Consider the following 16,411-nt stretch of genomic DNA (forward strand, 5'->3'; position numbering starts at 1 on the left):
TCTGCCCTATAATAACATCCAGGTGTGGGGTGGGAGGTTCGTTTCCATACCATCCTCATCAGTTTCATCACTATCTGGATAATCAACCAGTGAAAATCCTTGGACAGTAAATACCTAAAAATAAACAAAAATTCATTAAGTATGGAATTAGAAAGTTTGGCCAAAGAAACATGGCATGGTCTGACTAAAAATCTATATCCAGAAATGTGAACATCAGCCCTTTTAGACAGTGTACAATTATAAATGTTAAAATCAGAGTACAGCTATACTATAGTATTACAATACTATCATATAGTTGCCTGAGGAAGACCATTTGGATCGAAACGTTTGTTTTTTAGTCAATAAAAAAGGTAACTGTGAGCTTTAACCCAGTATGCAGATTTTCTTCTTTTTTTCTCCCCAGATGTTACCATAATGCGTTAAAAGGTGCCCCACAAGAATGGGACTGGAAAGATGCCAGTGTGTGTTACATTTCCTGGCCTTTACAACCCAATAAGGTCACCTGACTACTTTAAAGCCCCATGACCATTGGTCCATGGTCCAATTGACCATTACAGGGGTTTTCAGTGCATCAAATCAAAATATTTAAAATCAAAATTCAAATCATCTAACAGCTCAGACACAGTATACAATTATGAATGTTAAAATCACAGTTGAGGTCATGTCTGGTGTTGCCATAGTGCATTAAAAACAATTACAGTAAGAAGTGGACGGAAGGGCCCCACATGGGTCAGACTACAGACATATGAGTGTGTAAAGGAGAGACTAGAGAAACAAATGTATTTGGAAGATGGAAGGACCCCATAAGAACATGACTGGAAACATGCCGGTGTGTGTGACATTACCTGGCGTTTAACAGCCAATAAAAAGCCACATAAGCATTGGTCCACTTTAGTAATAGAACACCACCACATACATGTCAGCATAGATGAATGTGTTTGAATGTACTTTTACCTGTGTGCAGGTCTGATCTGGGTTTGGTCTATCATTAAGCATCTGAGGAACAGGGCTGGTCTCATTCTCTACTGCTGCAGCAGGAGTCTGAAGGCCTTTCACCTGAAATAGACAAGAAGAGACTCAGAACTGTATGAAGAGACATTCACAGGCTAATAAGGTCATCTAATGGTGAAACAGCACTGAACTTCAACTGAGAGCATGGACTAAAAAGCAGCTCACGTCTGTTCCAGGAGTTTGCAGTGGATCAAATGAAAATATTGCTTTAAAACATCTAACAGCTCAGATACAGTATACAATTGTGAATGTTAAAATCACAGTTGAGGTCATGTCAGGTGTTGCCATAGTGCATTAAAAACAATTACAGTAAGAACTGGACGGAAGGGCCCCACATGGGTCTGACTACAGACATATGAGTGTGTAAAGGAGAGACTAGAGAAACAAAATGTATTTGGAAGATGGAAGGACCCCATAAGAACATGACTGGAAACATGCCGGTGTGTGTGACATTACCTGGCCTTTAACAGCCAATATAAAGCCACATAAGCACTGGTCCACTTTAGTAATAGAACACCACCACATACATGTCAGCATAGATGAATGTGTTTGAATGTACTTTTACCTGTGTGCAGGTCTGATCTGGGTTTGGTCTATCATTAAGCGTCTAAGGAACAGGGCTGGTTTCATTCTCTACTGCTGCAGCAGGAGTCTGAAGTCTTTTCACCTGAAATAGACAGACAAGAAGAGACTCAGAACTGTATGAAGAGACATTCACAGGCTAATAAGGTCAACTAATGGTGAAACAGCACTGAACTTCAACTGAGAGCATGGACTAAAAAGCAGCTCACGTCTATTCCAGGAGTTTGCAGTGGATCAAATGAAAATATTGCTTTAAAACATCTAACAGCTCAGATACAGTATACAATTACGAATGTTAAAATCACAGTTGCTGTCATGTCAGGTGTTGCCATAGTGCATTAAAAACAATTACAGTAAGAACTGGACGGAAGAGCCCCACATGGGTCTGACTACAGACATATGAGTGTGTAAAGGAGAGACTAGAGAAACAAAATGTATTTGGAAGATGGAAGGACCCCATAAGAACATGACTGGAAACATGCAGGTGTGTGTGACATTACCTGGCCTTTAACAGCCAATATAAAGCCACATAAGCATTGGTCCACTTTAGTAATAGAACACCACCATATATATGTCAGCATAGATGAATCTGTTTGAATGTACTTTTACCTGTATGCAGGTCTGATCGGGGTTTTGTCTATCATTAAGCGTCTTAGGAACAGGGCTGGTCTCATTCTCTTCTGCTGCGGCTGGAGCTTGGGTTTTTTTCAACTGGATTGCAGATAAAGAAGAACTCATTTTAACACACATCACAGATCAAAGATTAAATGTATTTCCATAGACAGTCAAGAGTAATATTGGAAACATGGTTAATATTGGAGAAATACAAAATTTGCTTTTGCAAAAAAAAAAAAAAAAAAAAGAAATCTCTATACTTAATCTAACCAACTCACCTTACTGCGCCAAGGCCATTTTGAATCACCATAGTGATTCCAAAAAAGGCACAAATGTGGTTTGTTGTAAACTATGATTTTTTTCATAAAGCAATTTGGATTTTGGTGGATGTCATTGACCAATCTTCCGAGAGATCCATCTTCTTCAGATGCATCCAGGCTGAAAAGTATCAGAAAAATGGTAATAGTTTTACATCTTTTTAAAAGTTTTATTGAAAGAGTTATTTTCAAAAGAATTTAAGAGTATTTGTGCTTAACTCATTCGTCAAGTATTAAACCCTTGTTTCAGGGTTAACTCGTAATTTCTCTAAATTAATACAAAACATCCATCTTTCAATGTTTACCATAAGTGATGATTCTGCCACTGAAAGTCAAAGAGAAATGTGCTTTCAATCTCTGAGTATTTTCTTGACTTGCATTCCTCCTGTGTGAGGAGTTTACCCCTGTACTCCAACAGGAAGTCCCCGGGTTCAATGGGGTGTGTGGCAAACACTCCTCCTCCTACAATAATATATAATAATTAAACATTTCATTCTTGGACTCAAAAAGAGATACTACAGTATTTTCAAAGTGAGGTTGAGGTTCTTGCATCTAGTCAGTGTATAACCTGCAGACAATGCTCAGCACTCTCCCAGTTGTGATACACACTCTACTGGTAAAGTGCTTTTTTGATCAGACTTTATGTGGCCAAAAAATGTTTTTGAAGCAGACCCATCCACATCAATGCATCACTGAGGTCCTGTCTATGCTCTGTTCGGTTCCCTTAAAGGAGTCATTACCTGTATTTTTAACTTTTCCACGAGAATCAATAGCCGCGTTTCCACTGTCGGGCCAGTGCGAGCCAGGGCTTTAAACGGGCCGAGCCGGGCTAATGGCCTCGGGCCAGGAGCACAGGGCTCAAAATCTGTTGCGTTTCCACTGTCGGGCCAGAAGCTCCACAGCACTTCACTAAAACTCGCCCATAACACGCCTCTCTGGAGCAACGTCACACACACATCATTTTACCAACAAATAAAAGTTACTACTTTTATCAGAAAACGAATCAGAAAGAAATCACTAGAAACAGTGTGATCGCTAAACAAACATGATAAATGCGACCGTTGCTGGTATTTTTGTTTTTTAAATAGGTCTATTTAAAACCCATCGATGTTTTACCACTAACGTTAGGTTACAATAAAATGTGACATTGATCATAATTAATTAATTTGTGTCAAAATTGCACATTAGTCACAGAAATAAATTGGTTTATACCATTAGGTCTATTTCACAAAAGAAAGAGGATACACTTACTTATTCAGTCGCGTCTGTTTCTGTTTATTATACCCTATTTTCAGTCAGAGAATCAAAAAAATTGCTTTATTTTATGATAGTCTGGTAAGAGACGAGACGGGCTTATACTGACAGATAAAATAGAAACATGTTTGTGATAGCGATTTGTCTGATTTCTTCAACCGTTCACATTTACCATGTTTACTATGGTAACTAGTGTGCAGTCTTTTGCATCACGTAACCTATAAATATGTCTACGGTCAGAATCCGCATCGGATCACAAACAGAAGGCATTCAAACATGAAAGTGAGTTTTAAGATAAATTATTTAAGTCTTCAATGCTGACAGAATCATCCGGCGCTACCGTCTCAGGTAGGCTAAACTCCGCCTCTGTTCGTAACCACTCCTCTAGCCCGAGCTGGCCCGCTTTGGACCAAGGTATTCGTCGGGCCAGAAAACCTGGCCGCTGGTCCCGAAAAAGTCCCGGCGTGGCCCGATCAAGCCCCGGAAGTGACAGTGGAAACGCGACTGGCCCTGACACGCACTAGCACAGCCCGGCTCTGGCCCGACAGTGGAAACACGGCTATTGTATGTTATGATTGCCTAACGATTATACACTGGCCGGGAAGCCGATATTTAAAAGTGAAGCGTTTGTTTACCCCTGGGTTCGTAAACCAGCCCACGTGCATGCGCACTCAAATACAAGATTTTAATTTCTGCCCCGACTTGACGTCAAGACGGGGCAGGATATACCATATATGGCCACCGCAGACCTATGCCGCAGGAAGCCCGCCCTGCCCCTCTCCCCCTCATATTCAGTCGCGAAAGATGGAGAAACGTAGTGCACACGTGAGTTGCTCTGTTGTTGACTGCCAGAATCAACATGTAACTTAAATGTGTTTTCTCTCCCAAGCTGTCAGGGACCAGTGGATTCAATTCATTTTTAATGACGCGGTTCCTACAACCCTTCCCACTGGCTTAACGTTAGGTGTCTGTGCTAATCATTTTACGCCGGAATCGTTCACAAATTTGAATGTCTAAAAAACCACAACGTGGAACAAGGCAAAAACACCACATGATAGCAAACGTTGATCTCAATAAACACTGTAAGCTGATAAAAAAAGTAGACTACATCTCCGTTAATGTAATCTACATTAAATAAAAGGTATAAGGAATGTCTAAGTCAAAATGATTGTCTTTACCATTCAGAGACATCTTGATGTAGACGTCCTTCCATCGACTCTACATCTTCCCTTTCCAGCTCAGGTTCATATTCTGGCTCGTGCATAGACGGTTGAATTCCGTAGGTCGCGGCCAGGTCGGGTTCATTCACAACTTGCGCCATGATGTCATTTTGGAATGATATGCTGAAGTTACCTGCGGTGTCAACCCCCCTCCTTCCTGCCACCAATCAACGCGCCCCTCATTTGCATTATTAAAATGACCGTCCACGACAGCCAAAATATTGCATCAGATCGCGCGAAACAATAATGACTTCAGAAATAAGGGTCAGAGGAGCTCTGTGTTAATTTTTTTCCACTTTTCTTTTTTAGAAGGGCATGAAAGACTATAATAGAGTGTGGGTATCCAAGGTAATACTAGGTTATGACTCCTTTAAACTGAGAGTGCCGTGTACCATTTAGTGCAGGTAACACCAGTGAAGCGTAAGAACATCATGCAACTCAGACTTTTGACATAAACAGAAAGACAGATGTACTATATTGATCCAAAACTGGAAAAAATACATTGTAGCCACAGCAAGGCATGAAACTAAATATTAAATAGCAATATAAAAACAGAAGTATTCCTGATTTACAAAATAAATATAGGACACAGAAAAGCAATATAACAAACGTATATACAACAAATAGAGAGACTAGTTAAATAATGTATTGTGCAAATGAGCTTTAAAGACCCACTCCAATGATAATCATGTTTTTCGTGTTGTTAACATGTTCTTGTGACATCTTTCTAAAGCTAGAGGACATATCTTTAGAAAATTAAGCTCAAAATTGCATTTTTGAGTATTTTTGCATTCAAATGGCTGTGAACCAATGGCAGTCACTAAAAGGCAGCCTAAAACAGACTGGAGTTGTGATGTAATAACTCTGGGGGGGGCCACAAGCTCCTGCCCCACTCCGCTCAGGTTCTGAGGAGTAGAGAAGACGATGGCGGATCAACACCTGTGTGCTGTAGTGGGTTGTAGTGCTAAGAAGAGAGATATTGGTATTAGCTTTCATAATTTACCGCAGTGCTGGCTCCACCCACAACGCAGAGGCGAATTGCTAATGCTACTGCCGCTCTGCAGAAGCAAAGTCCTGGAAAAGAGCACATGTTTTTTGATTTGGGCTAAAAACTGCATAATCATAATTTAAAGACCACTGAGAACTTTTTAAAATAGCTCAAAAGATGATCGGAGTGGGACTTTAAGTTGCAGTGAACGAAAGGTGCATTGAAATTCGGATTCGCAAGTGCAATAACTTTATTAATTACAAATTTGTAATAATTGGGGTTTGACACCCAGAGACTGTGAGGAAAAAACTGTATGCTGAAGCAGAAACAGAGAAGAGGAAAGTGCTAATTCATTGTTCCTGGATCATTTTAAAAATCAAAACGAATGCTTTTTAAAAACCTTAGGAGCTCAGTAAATGAAAAATAAGACCCAACAGGCCAAGGGAAACAAGAAAAGAACTGAAATTCATACATGTGAATGATGACATCTACTTTTAATGTTTTATAATGCAGATGTTTTATCCCTATTAACTTCGCCCTTTCCTTTCCATGTCACTTATTTGGGATCAATCAAGATGAAAATTTGCCTTAAACTCTAAACTGCAGCTAGTCTACCACAGCAATAGGCTCTACTTCTCTGCAAACTTCAGTAGAATATTCTGACAAAGCAATCTGACAATCTTGCCTGGGCTGTAAAATATCACACTCACTTCGATCACTGTCTGTCTTTGACAAAGGCAAAGAAATAAAAAATAAAATAGGAATATATAACCTGAAAACACACAAAAACTGTACCCTACCATTACGTCAACAATAATACTTTTTTGCTTTTGAAATGCACAAGTTGTGTCAAGGAATCTTCTGCAACTTACCTTTGTAACGGTCAATGAATCTCGGCATAAACCCATCCTTGTCTATAGGCTTTTTCCTCCTCCTCCTTGTGGACATAATGGCTCTGTGAAAATAATTGTTGTTCGTACTTAGTCAAGGCAAATCTCACAAAAAGGTTTTTGAAAAATAGAGTGTCACAATAAAAATCTATTATGTAAAATAAATAAATAAACAGACATTCATACAAACACATAGACGCTGCAACAGCTGTGTACTGAGCTTTGCTATTGCAGGATGCACATTGTTTAACATCAAACACGGGCTAATGAAATATGCAAATTCTGAAATGTGCGCACTGAAAGCTGACCGAGCCTGTTGAGGCCGAGAAGTTAACTTGTTAGATGATAACCATGTTGTGCTGCACAGACACTCAGTAATCAATTTAAACTAGGGCTTTCAAACTTAACTTCTGGTACAGCAGCATGGCGGCGTTGCCACATGACCATTGACTGATATATGCAGCATCACATTTTTCCTCATACATACGCGCATGGATGGTTATGGGGGGGTCCAGGGTAGGCTGGTACCACCCAGACAAATAGTTTGGTGAAAACTTCCCTTAGAAGTATTGAGTCTAAACAAGCAAAGGTTTCAAATCTTGCTACATTTGTTGATCAGTTGATCAGTCACAGTGATGCTCTGAAATTTAAGAATGTGTTTTTATTTGTTAAAAGGGTCAATGACGTGACGCCTCAATTTTCTGTCCGACTGCATTTTTTCAGGCAAAAATGGGTTTAAATGCCTAAAAAGATACTGCATATTTGTAGTAACTCTCCCATGTATGTACTCCTTTACTTATTTAATGTAAACCTTTACTTATTTTTTTTTTTTTTTTGTTATTTAAAGTGTCAAAACATCATGTGGTGCTACCGTCCGGCCATAACTTCTGTTTTGAAAACATCTTTGAAATTACTCTGAATTTATTCAAATTTATATTCTGCACAATTTGGCATGATTTCCAAAATGTTTTGTAATCCTTTAAAAAAATTCAAAGCATTTTCATTTATATTTCCATCATAATATACAAACAAACTTTGTCCGATGATGTCTATTTTATGAAATATCATGTGGTGCGACCATCAAAGAACTACCATTTTGGGACTTATATGTTGTAAACTATTCAAACACAAGGAAGTTACATCATAAACCAATTTACCAAGGACCTATGGAAGCAGCAAGCAGGTTTGTAATTCTCTCAAATTGAAAAAAAAAAAAAACCTTTGTAATGGTTGGTATGACCTCAAAAAAATGTAATATTAAAGTTATTTCTACAAATATATATTTTTATTATAAATTTCATATGACCTTTTTTGGCAAACTAGCTTGTTTTGTTTAGGTGGCCAATTCTGTGCCTGAAAATTATGACTGAATTTGAAAATATCATGTGGTGCGACCAAATATCATGTGGTGCGACCACTGCAGACTGTTTTCAATGATAGATATATGTCCTAGATTGGCAGTTTTATGCTTTTATATTCAATCGACGGTTTATATTAAAAAAGTACTTTACTTTAGTATCATTTGGAATAGATTTTTATGCAATTTGGGATTTTTTAAATATATTTCAGACAGTTTATGTTCACTCTTTGTACAATATGAGAAAAATGCACACAAAAAAAAATAGAGCATGTAATTTCAGTTTAGTAATACTGCATTTATTTGTAGTGTATTTATTATTGCCTATGTATTTATTTATTTTAAAACTATTTTAATCTATTTTACCAGATGCCACTGCCTGCCAAGCGAAAAAATTCTTACCCTGCAGCAAGAGCGGAGTACCTTGATAGGAGAAGAGTGAAATATTAATACAGTTTAAAATATCTGTTTTCTATGTGAATATATAGTAAACTGTAATTTATTCCTGTGATCAAAGCTGAATTTTCAGCATTATTACTCCAGTCTTCAGTGTCACATGATCCTTCAGAAATCATTCTAACATGTAACCCTAGACCACAAAACCACTCAATGGGTCAATGTCATATGGGTCAATTTTTTGAAATTGAGATTTATACATCATATGAAAGCTGAATAAATAAGCTTTCTATTGATGTATGATTTGTTAAGATAGTACAATATTTGGCCGATACAACTGAAAATCTGGAATCTGAGGGTGCTACAAAATCGAAACATTGAGAAAATCTGGTTGGACATTTACAAAATATAAAACATCTTTATTTAATAATCCTAATGATTTTTGGAATAAAAGAAAAAAATCGATAATTTTGACCCATACAATGTATTGTTGCTATTGCCACAAATACCCTGTGCGAGTCACTAATGATTTGCTGCTCAAGAAACATTTCTGATTATTATCAATGTTCATATTTTTGTAGAAACTGTGATACATTTTATATGTCAGGATTATTTGATGAACAGAAAGTTCAAAAGAACAGCATTCATTTGAAATAGAATCTTTCGTAACATTATAGCCTGCGCCTGAAAGTGACACTGAATGTGTCCTTGATTAATAAAAGTATTAATTACTTTACAAAAAAAATATTGACCCCAAATGTTAACTGTATACAATACTTTTATTAAATAATTTATATCTATAACATTATTATTTGTTAGAAAGTAATTCTAAGTCAAGTTAAATTAAATGGTGCACTTGTGTTTGTGATGTGATTTTTATAAAAAAAAAGTTTATTAAATGTTTATGTTCAGGAAAACTCTGTGAAATTTGTATAAAATCTGGTTTAAATCAATTTTTTTTGTATAAAATGTATTGTTCATTGATCTCTTTAAATAGATTTTTAACTATATAAGGTCTTCCTGACATTTGGAGCGACCACTTATGTAGTGCGACCAATAAAAGCAATCACTGTATTAAATTTAAAATAAAATATTTTATTTCTGTGGCTGAAATATGAATCACAGAAACAGTATGCTCTATTAAATTATATTTTTAAAAGATTTCTATCAGTTGTATGTGATTTACAGGAAAAATAAGTCTGGTAACTAGATTTAAGAAGGCAACTCAGAAATTATAGAACAAAAAATTAGATCATTATTTACAAAAACTCAAAAGAAATGCAAATACTTGGTTTCTAAACACTTTACTTACTAAGAACTTGTAAAATAATGTTTAAGCATGTTAAGCAAATTAATAAATTTTGAGATAAATCACGGTCGCACCACATGACATTTTCTAAGGCTACAGACAATTCATCTAGATGAAAACACACTAAAATCACTTAAATTACATTTTTAAAATGAATTTAGGTTCTACACAACATCCTTAATGTTTTAACAATTGCAACAGATATTATTTTTTGTATTTTAAAATTGAAAAAATCCTTATACGTCATTGACCCATATATATATATATATATATATATATATATATATATATATATATATATATATATATATATAAATGAAGTTGAGATAAGATGCTAAAATGGCAAGCATCACTTCACATTGTCACGGACATGGACAACTGAGAGCAGGAAAGATTTTTCACTAAATACTTTGCATTTTGCGAATTTTATTGAAAAATTATGTGACCAAAACATCCATAACTGAATTGCTACAGCTATATTGCTGTAATTGCAAAGTAAATTTAGAAAAACTTGAAGGCGGTCTTTTCTATTATTTTCTCTCAACTGTCCGGCTCCAACAAACCAGCTGCGGGTATGATGAGTGACTCCAAAACGGCACCGTAGCTTCAGTCCTGCATTAGCTTCTGGCTAACCTCCATCAGCGAGTCCTGCGCTGTCTTGCTCACAATTCACAACCGATTCCACCTTTAACGACACGACTTCACTGCACCCCGTCTCTGCCCCGCTGTCATGTCCGTGGTGACATGTTATTAGGTTAAGCCAACTGCTAATAGTAATATTATGTTGCTAACGTTAGCTACATTGCAGCCAAAAGAGGTAGCAAAAATCATGATATACTGTAACGCCAAAATAAACTCACCATGAAAACCATGCCTAGCTTACCTGTTGCATGCAGAGGTCGGTATTTGTAAAAATATTCAGATTTCCAACCACTCCGTCTTCTTCTGTCTTCAATCTTCTATCCTTGAAGTCTGCTTCTTCGTCTACTTCTTCTTCTTGTGCAATTTCCGCAGTTTTTTGTACAGTGATTGTACAGTGCAGTAATTTCATTGCCCAAAGGGTTCAGATTCCTGCGGTGTGTATTCGATTTCGCGGGAAGTGTATATCCTGACTTCCGGTAAAAAAAAGGCTCGACGATACACATCTTCACACACTTATCCACTTTTTGCTACCTTACGGGCCACTTTTAGAGATGGAAAAAAAGCAATGGTAGCATCAGGGGAAGCTGCTGAGCTTATTTTAATTGAAATAGATTTTGGAACTCCTTAGGTGGATGTGCTCCCACCGATGGGAACCCACACCGACATAAATGTCAGTACACACACACACACACACACACAAACACACACACACACACACACACACACACACACACACACACACACACACACACATACGTACGTCTCATTGGTCAGCTACGACTGACACTTACGATGACAGCACTCTAAGGGATTTCCCTCCGTGACGGTCTATTTAAAAACGCCACGATTTCAACGCAAAATACGGTTGTGATTGTGGATTATTAGATCTATTCAGGAGCAATGGCTATGCCAACAGAACCCAAGACCCCCGAGAGAAACATTGATAAGGCTATGGAGGATTTGACTCTAGCTCCGCGGATGAAGCATGGTCCTTGTTTAACAAGATTTCTCCATGAACCGAGGGACGATGTGGAATATGTTTTTCATTTGTCTGGCGGCCGTTCGTGCAAGTACAATTTTGACAAGACCAACCGCGAAGTCAGATTGATTAATGTGGATAACGATGAGAGATTTACGAGGAATACAACAGAGGATCCGCATCTGTTTTTCACAGAACGAGACTGGATCTTATTTTTCACCTACGTCTGGAAAGATATGAAAGAAGGGTGTGACGAACCCCTCTTTATAGCGGAGTGGAACGGTCTAACGATGGGTACAAAATACAGGCTGCTGACGGACAACGTTAACAAACATCCCGAGGATTACATTTACATCCTTTGCACTGATTTTGGGTCAGATGTACCCGAACGGGCATGGCCTATCTCGGAGGTTAACCACCTTAAATACTACGATTTAAAATTCATGTTTCAGTGGAAGGATATGCCCGTGCTGGAAGACATTTTTGCCAAAATTGATAATTTTTTCAAATGGTGTGATGCGTACGAGCGCTACCATGATATTAAAGTGAAGCTCTTTCACCCGGATTGGTGCACACCCAGTAGGAGGGGAGGTCATATAGCACCGCCCACATTCTACAAGCATTAAAAAGACCTCCCTTGACAACTCAACTCATTCTGGATTATGTCTCAAGAAACCATTCACCCCGGATTCTCTCCTCTCGGAGCTGTTGATGGATACACGCAATCAGGATTTTCAAATGCACTGGAAAGAAGCGTCGACTGGATGAATAAATTTTGTACAGATCTTGGATATCACAACTTGGGGTTCTTCACGAACTATGGAGCTAATGGGCCCGTTACAAATGCAGGTACAGCATCCCCTGTGAACGCTGAAACGTCTGCTGATGAGCCAGACGGGTGTCTCGGCGATACTGGACATTGGATTATTAAAAGTGTAGTTACAATCATATTGGAATATTTGATCGATAAACGGATGAAACAAAGCTGCGACGGCTGTATCGTAGACCACCCATCCCAAACGAGGCACTCGTGTTTGTTCGAGCCACCTGGATATTATTTTTATGGATGTTTTGACTAGATCAGCCTGAAGGGTTCTCAGACCGGAGCTAAAAACTATCCTAGCTCAATCGTTGAGTCTGTATGGTGCTACACCACATCGGCTAAGAATCCAAGGTGCTGTCGAGACAATCTTGTTTGAGCTTAAGGATGAGATGTATATCGTGGAGCAGCTGGGATCTATCAGACAGAAACTTGTGGATGAAAGTTGTGAGGAAATTATTTACTCCGCTGTCGAGAAGTGGAAGCTTGCTGCTGCTGAAGACCCTGAACCTGTCCTCATGTGAAAATGTGGAACCTCTGCACATTCTGGATTATCAAATATTTCTTTAAACTGTGTGTTAAATGTCGATTATCAACCCTGCTGTACAAGATTATCGATGAAAATCATGCTACAAACACCGGAAAGTCTGCGGATGAAATACGTCTAATGAAATTATCGTGTCAAATGAATGCTGTGCGGAAGTCATCGGACGCCTGGAGTAATATGGTGAACATATCTGTAATCCATAAATGTACGACTATCAAAAACATTCTCGATCTAATGCCTGAAAACGTCTCGGTTACGTATGTAACCCTCGTTCCCTGAGTAGGGAACGGAGACGTTACGTCGGATGACGACGAATGGGGTTTCGCTTAGAACACCTATCGACTTCGAGTATTACAAAACGAGCCAATGGCAAAGAAATGCCATGGGTCTGCGGAATTTGCATAGCGTATCTCCGCCTTACCTCGTGGGTATAAAAGGAGGACGCCGGCAACAGGCAGATATGTGTCTTCGCTGAGGAGCCAAGACTGAGCTCAGGCGATCCCCGCGGTACAGCGGAAAGTGGCAGGAAGATGTAACGTCTCCGTTCCCTACTCAGGGAACGAGGGTTACATACGTAACCGAGACGTTCCCTTTCGTTGTCACTCCGAGTTACGTCGGATGACGACGAATGGGGTTACCAGTCTAATCACGCCACCTTCTCAGCTGTCTTCCAGTGCCCTGCGTAAATCTGAGATCCCTGTCGTGAGACTGGCACGGACGAAGGACTCCTATTTAGCACAGGAATACCAAGGTACACTGGGGAGCATATCCCAAAGTTTAGGGGAAATATGCAATTACTGCCAACCCAGAGGGGGGGACTTAGAGAATACACATATGACCCGAAGGAGACATATGGAGAACACTGGGGTGTCCAGCCGCAGGTGGAATATTTCAACCCCAGGGGTGGCAAGGTGGCTTGCCAAGGGAAAGACACATGCTCAAAGAGGCTTACAGTGGAAATACACATGTGGGGGTCGCTCAGAGGAGGGACCATGCACACGGGAGGCACCTAGCCGACACGCAGGCAATAGACACTGGCGCCGATGTCAGGAGTGCTGGAGGAGCTCAGGGCTTTCGGGGAAGCTCACCTGAGGAGAATATCGCACGTATCCAGTCCGTGGAGTGGAATGGCGAGCAAGCGAAGACACCTGAGCGGGTCCGGTACTAGCTGGTTGAAGCGAGTACGCGAGAGGACACTGGCTCCACTCGGAGATTATAGAATCTGGCGAATGTGTTAGGTGTCGCCCAGCCTGCAGCTCTGCAGATGTCTGTTAGCGAGGCGCCATGCGCTAGAGCTCAAGAGGATGCCACACTCCGGGTGGAGTGGGCAGTCACACCAAGGGGGCACGGTCGACCTTGCTGCTGGTATGCCAAAGCAATGGCGTCCACTATCCAGTGAGACAACCTTTGCTTTGAGAGAGCCCTTCCCTTCAGCTTCCCACCATAACAGACAAAAAGCTGGTCTGAGGTCCTGAAACACTGCGTCCTGTCTACATAGGCGCGGAGAGCGCGTACTGGACAGAGCAGTGCAAGGCTGGGTCTGCCTCCTCCAGGGGCAGCGCTTGCAGGTTCACCACCTGGTCCCGGAAGGGAGTGGTAGGAACCTTGGGCACGTATCCAGGCCGGGGTCTCAGGATCACGTGAGAGTAAGCCGGCCCGGACTCCAGGCACGCTTCGTCAATGGAGAATGCGTGCAGGTCCCGTACCCTCTTGATGGAGGCCAGTGCAACCAGGAGCGCTGTCTTCATAGACAGGAATTTAAGCTCGACTGATTGCAGGGGCTCAAATGGAGCACTCTTCAGGGCAGTTAGAACCACTGAGAGGTCCGAAGAGGGAACGAGAGGAGGGGGACGGATTTAGTCTCCTCGCTCCTCTAGGAACCTGATAACCAGGATGTGCTTCCCCACCGACTTACCTTCGATGAGGTGTGCGGCAATAGCGGCAACGTAGACCTTCAGGGTGGAGGGAGACAGCCTTCGCTCCAGCCCCAGTTGAAGGAAGGAAGGCACAACGCTGATCGAGCATCTCCGGGGGTCTTCTCGGTGAGAAGAGCACCAGCTGACGAAGAGGTTCCACTTCAACGCATAGACGTGTCACGTGGACGACGCCCTAGCGGAAGTGATGGTAGCCACCACCGCTGGTGGTAGGGTACTCAAACCTGCCTCGTCCCATCGAGGAGCCACACGCGGAGGTTCAAGAGATCCGGACAAGGGTGCCATAGGTGGCCCCGTCCCTGAGGAAGAAGGTTCTTCCTCAGAGGGATCGGCCAGGGAGGTTCTGTCGCGAGGAGTACTAGTTCGGAGAACCAGGTCTGGGCGGGCCAGTACGGCGCGACCAGAATGACCTGCTCCGCGTCCTCCCTGACCTTGCGCAAGGTCTGCGCAAGAAGGCTCACTGGGGGAAACGCATACTTGCGGCCCCGCGGCCAGCTGTGCGCCAGGTCATCCGTGCCGAGCGTGCCCTCGGTCAGGGAATAATACAGGTCGCAATGGGTCGAGTCGTGAGAGGCAAACAGATCTAACTGTGCGTCCCCGAACTGGTCCCAAATCAGCTGAACCGACTGGGGATGGAGTCGCCAATCTCCCGGGAGGGGCTGAAGCCGTGAGAGCTCGTCGGCTGCACAGTTCAGGGCTCCGGGGATATAAATGGCATGATGCGACCTCAGATGCTTCTGACTCCATATGAGGAGGTGGCGGGCGAGTTGCGACATACGGCGGGAGCGTAGACCACCTTGATGGTTGATGCACGCTACAGTGGCGGTATTGTCTGAACGGACTAATACGTGTTGGTTCTTGAGCACGGCCCGGAAGCGGCGCAAAGCAAGACGTACGGCCAGCAACTCGAGGCAATTGACGTTTGCACGTCCATTGCACATGGCACCCCAGCCCGTGGAGGAGGCATCTGTCGTTACAACAACATGCCGCGAAGCTCGTTCCAGGGGCACTCCGGCCCGTAGAAAACTGAGGTTTGACCACGGGGTGAAGGTCTGACGGCAGGTCGGAGTAACTGGTACTCGGAGGGTGCCGTGTTGCCATGCCCACCTCGGGACTCGGTCGCGGAGCCAGAGCTGAAGCGGTCTCATATGAAGCAATCTGAGCGGCGAACCGCGGCTGCAGATGCCATATGCCCCAGGAGCCTCTGAAGAAACTTCAGTGGAACCGCACTCTTGCGCTTGATAGTCTCAGGCAAGTCAGCAATGGCTGAGTGGAGAAGGCGACCAAGTCCATACCGAGAAAAGAGCTCCTCTGCACGGGGCAAAGTTTACTCCTTCCCCGGTTGACCCGAAGGCCCAGACGAGCTAGGTGCCGGAGCACTGGGTCCCTGTATTCGCAAACCTGGTCTCAGGAGTGAGCTTAAGACAGCCAGTCACCGAGATAGTTCAGGACGCGAACCCCGTGTTCCCATGGAGGAACAAAGGCAGCCTCAACAACCTTGTGAAGGCGCGAAGAGACAGGGCTAGCCCGAATGGGAAAACAGCGTACTG

Source organism: Siphateles boraxobius, unplaced genomic scaffold (assembly GCF_051911475.1).
Source record: "Siphateles boraxobius isolate OS27281-9 unplaced genomic scaffold, OSU_SipBor_1 6, whole genome shotgun sequence".
In the NCBI taxonomy this organism is placed as follows: Eukaryota; Metazoa; Chordata; class Actinopteri; order Cypriniformes; family Leuciscidae; genus Siphateles; species Siphateles boraxobius.